The sequence below is a fragment of the Zingiber officinale genome, chromosome 2A (genome assembly GCF_018446385.1).
Source record: "Zingiber officinale cultivar Zhangliang chromosome 2A, Zo_v1.1, whole genome shotgun sequence".
NCBI lineage: Eukaryota > Viridiplantae > Streptophyta > Magnoliopsida > Zingiberales > Zingiberaceae > Zingiber > Zingiber officinale.
Window position 1 is genome coordinate 76,832,780 of NC_055988.1, and position 5,076 is coordinate 76,837,855.

The window sequence follows — 5,076 nt, forward strand, 5'->3', positions numbered from 1 at the left end:
GGTTACGTATTGCTAAGCTCCCAGTTATGCTAATAAGATTTTGTCTTTAGGGTTTAGGAGTTGGGTTATAATATTAATCACAAAAAAGAAAATCAAATTGAAAAAAGAAAATTGAGGTGTTCACGGAATGTGCAGGATAAGATAAGATAACATTTCTGGGCGCCTAGCGTGAGTGACTCTCATAATAGGAGAAATGTTATTTTTTTTAAGCTCCCGGTTATGCCAATAAGATCTTGCCTTTAGGGTTTAGGGGGGTGAGTTATAATATTAAGTACAAAAAACATTTAAAACGAAAAAAAATTTAGATGCTCACAAGGTGTGCAGGTTAATGTGTGCAGGATAATAAATCTATATATGAATTTTGTTATCCCACATCCATTGCGTTGCACACCTTGTGAGCACCCCTAAATTATTTTTGTTTTGATTTTTTTTAAATACTATAACCCAATATCTAAAGGCAAACCTTAAATGACTTAATCACATATAAAAAAAATAATAATAACTGGACACATAGTCGCAAACATGTATTGTGTGTGTATATAGATATATATAGAGAGCATCAAGTGTATTGTTTTTCTTTATTTTTTTTAGAGTTTAGGATTTAATGGTTAAATTTAGGGTTTGTGTAGATTATTCTAAATGCATGGATGAAAACGAATTAAAACAGTAAATACTTATAGTGATCTCCCGCAGATTCGCAATCGACGTCAGCAAGACTCGCTATCGGAAAAACAATCACAGAATCGGAAAGCCCTCCACAATTCCACGAATCCAATCCCACCGCTTCAGATATTCTCCTTCCTCTCTCTACGTTACACCCCCGATGATCCTTGGATGTACTATTTATAAAAGGAAATGACCTAGTGGTATGATGGTCTTTTCCATCAAGAGTAGTGGGGAACGTGGCCATGTTCCCACGTCTCCACTTTCTTTATTTCCTACATCTCCCACTCGTCCAAGGTAAGTCACTAAGACTAGTTCATTCAGGTAAGTCACAAAAACTTAATAAGTCACCTAGACTATTTGAGAGTTTGGTCACATAGACCATATTAGAACATCCAATCCATATTTAGAGAAAATAGTTCGTGCGACAGAAAGCACACTGAACGATAATTGCTAAGAAGATTGTTACACCTTTACTTAGCCGCTCTTTGAGCAATCAATGCTAATAAAGTTGTTACACTTTACTTAACCACTCAAATAAATTAGAGACACACTTTGCATGACATATAGCCTCTTTCCTGGTGGCACATAGGCTTTATCCGTAATCCATCCAATCTTCAAGTGGCACATAGCTATTATCTTGTAGATATCCATGTCTTGCTATTTACCCAGATTAAATAATTTTCATTTACATCAATATGAACATATCTAATCCCTTATAATGACCATTATGTCAAGAGCATGTTCTATATCTAATATTCACATTCATTTCTATATATAACAGAAATGGATCGACCAGTGAATAACATCAAAAGATGTAAATATATTTAATCTTCCTTTTTAGCTAGAATCTATTCATTTTAATTAGTCACTTTCCTAGTTATGCTCCATAGACCAAATCATACATAGCCATAGGATACACGCTAAAGTAGCATACACTGATTAAAATTTCAAGTAAACAGCTAAATAGTCACTAAGGCAAAAAATGAGATTAACTTATAATCTCAAAGGTCTCACAAAGTAGAGAAATAGGGATTCATTCTCCTACTACATTTATTATCGCAATAGCACATGTGGTGTGAATCACATGTTATGATGTTATTCTCTTTACTAAAAAGAGTGCATGTTGTCTTCAAATTTAACATCGTACAGATTTTGATATAGACATACCTAATGTCTAATCCTGAATTCAACATATGAATTCTAATATGACCTTCAACAGGTTCAGTAAATGGTGGTTCATTTATTTTGATCATTATTAACACATAAATGATCTCATCTTGACATAATTATCAAGGCGACCTCAACTTATGGATATGTCTCTAATTTCAGCTACATAAGTTATTCCATAAATAACGGTCTTACCCCTATTTCTACTTAACAAATAGAGATGATTGTCCATATAAGTGGACCAATCTCCACCTACCAACATGCTCACTGAGATCTTATATAAATATAGCAAATACAACATATACACTGAATAAATTATGACAAATGACACAATCAAATCACAAAGTTTGAATGTTATTTCAATATTGTTACATTCTACGAAGTCCCAAAGACTTTACATGTTATTTAAACGACTCTTTAGTCATTGGCTTAGTAAAAAGATCTGCAAGCATAGCATATGTAGAGATATACTCAAGAATTACTTTTCTTTTAGCCGCAATATCCCTCATAAAATTATATTTAATTTCTATATGTTTGCCTTTGCTATGATATTTGTGATCCTTGGAAAAAGCTATTGCAACTCGACTATCACAATAGACAGTTACTGGACTCCCACTATCCTCAGCAATTTTCAGATGCTTCAGGAACCTTCTCAACCAGACTGCTTCATGCACAGCCGCTGAACATGCCATATATTCAGCTTTCATAGTCAACAAAGCTACACAAGCTTCTTTCTTGTTGTTCCAGGAGATGGCACCACCATTAAGCAAGAATGTATAGCCTGATGTGGATTTTCTATCATTCAGGTCCCCGACCTAATCTGCATCTGAATAACCTTTCAGACTCATATCTGATCCTTGAAAATAGAGACAATAATCTGTTGTCATCTTCAGATATCTGAATATTCTTTTTACCGCCTTCCAATGTCTCGGTCCTAGATTTGACTGGAAGCGTATGACCAAGCCCACAACACAGCTGATATCGGGACGTGTATACAACATAGTGTACATCAAACTACCAATAGCACTGGCATATGATTTTTTATTTATCTCAGCTATTTCCTCTGGAATTTTAGGACACATACTTTTACTTAAAACAGTACCTTTCACGATAGGTGTATGTTCTACGTTGCAATTTGACATGCTGAAATGATGTAACATCTTATTTATATAAGACTCTTGTGACAGACCCAAAAGTCTTTTAGGACGATCTCTTATGATTTTCACTCCTAAAATGTATTCAGCTTCTCCTATATCCGTTGTATCAAATTGTGATGACAACCACTTCTTGACTTCATTCACATATCCTATGTCATTTCCGGCTATCAGCATATCAGCAACATATAATGATAAAATAACATACTTTCCTTTTACCCTTTTCAGGAAAACAAAATGATCCTTAATAATCATCTCGAAATCATAAGATAAAACGACTTCCTTAAATCTTATGTTCCATTGTCTTGACGCTTGCTTTAGCCCATATATAGACTTTCTAAGTCTACATACTTTCTGCTCTTAGCCTTCAGTAATGAAACCTTCTGGCTGAACCATATAGATTTCTTTGTCAAGATCACTGTTAAGGAAAGTGATTTTTACATCCATTTGATGTAATTCCAAGTCATAATGTGTCATAAAGGCCAAAATAACTCGTATTGACACAAATTTGACTACGGGAGAAAATGTCTCTTCAAATTCAATACCCTCCATTTGAGTATATCCTTTTGTAACTAAACGAGTTTTGCATCTGTTAATCTATCCATCAGCTTTCCTCTTTATTTTGAGAATCCACTTATTCCCAATAGCCCTTCGCCCGAGGAAGATCACTAAGTCCCAAACATAATTTGAATAACGGACTCCATCTCTTCAACCATTGCAGCTTTCCATTTTTTCTAACTCTACATCCCAATGCTTCCTTAATAGATTGACGTTCATCGTCGTCAATTAGAAGTGTAATCAATGTCTCATTCTCAATATCAAATATCTTCTTAGGTTTGATCTTACGAACACTTCTCCGTAAGTTGGGTTGTTGAGAAGTCAACTCATGACTTGACATATCACTCCCACTCGGTTGACTAGACTCAGGTGTTCCTTTTGACACCTCTCTTGTTGATAATATCTCATCCTCCTCAAATAGAGGAACATTTTTATCAACATCACCTCTGATTGGGAACTCTGTTTCGAGAAAAGTCGCATCTCTTGAGTCTATTTTGGAGATGGTTCCATCTAGTTACTGTAAAATACCAAAAAAAAAAAAAGGGAGAATAACCATAAGGAAATTTTTCAGAATTTTCAAGAATTTTTCGAGAATTTTTCGGAGCTTGTATGACGAGATTACGGGGATAAATATTGGGCCCCGAGAAAGCTTGTTTAGGCTACCCCATTTTAGTGAGGAAAAGTTGAATTTTTATATTCTTTTTCTTTTTCTTTTTCCTCTCTTTGCCAGTTGCCTTTCCTCGACCCACGACTCGCGCTTCACTTCGTCGGTTTCTCCTTTTCTTCCCCAAACCGACGTCGCCGCCGCCGCGTCGATTCCTCTCCTCCCCTCGCGTACAAAACCCCTCTCCTCAGCCCGAGCAGCGGCGATCCTGATTCCTCTCCTTTCCCCAATTGCTTTTCTCCTCTGCTCGACGCTCTCTCTCGTGGACAACTCGAAGACGACGGAACGGAGCTTGACCTCCGGTGAGATTCCTCTGCCGGCATCAACACCCTAAGCTCGGCCCTACGGTGCTTTTCCGCTCCGGTCGCAGACAACGGTCGCGTCTCCTCTAGCCGATCGCCGACGCCACCGGGTCAAGTCTTTACCATCCGATCGTCGGCGTGAAGAGGCAATTAGGGCTCCGAAGGTAAGGCATCGTGTTTGGTTGATTGTTGAGGAATTTTTTTGAGACGATTCTTGATCCTTATTCACTGGACTCTCAGAACCGTGCCCTAGGTTCATCGCTGCTTGGATCTACTGTGTCGTGCCCTAGCTTTGGGCTTCGCCTCCTCTTCACAGTAGTGGTGTTCGGGGAAGGTGACAACAAGGTGAGTTAGGTTGTTTGTTTGATCTGTGATCTCCACCGATTGATTCCAGTGAGGTTTTGTTCTGATCAGTGAGGTGTGCTTGGGTTGTCGGGAAGAGACTAGAAGGTTGTTGCTTGATCAGTGATCTTCTTGCTTGACCTCCTGCTTGATTCGATTATGATCGTGAAGTGATTTCTAGCAACTTGCTTTGTTTCAGCATCAACAGCGGCTGAATTGAGGT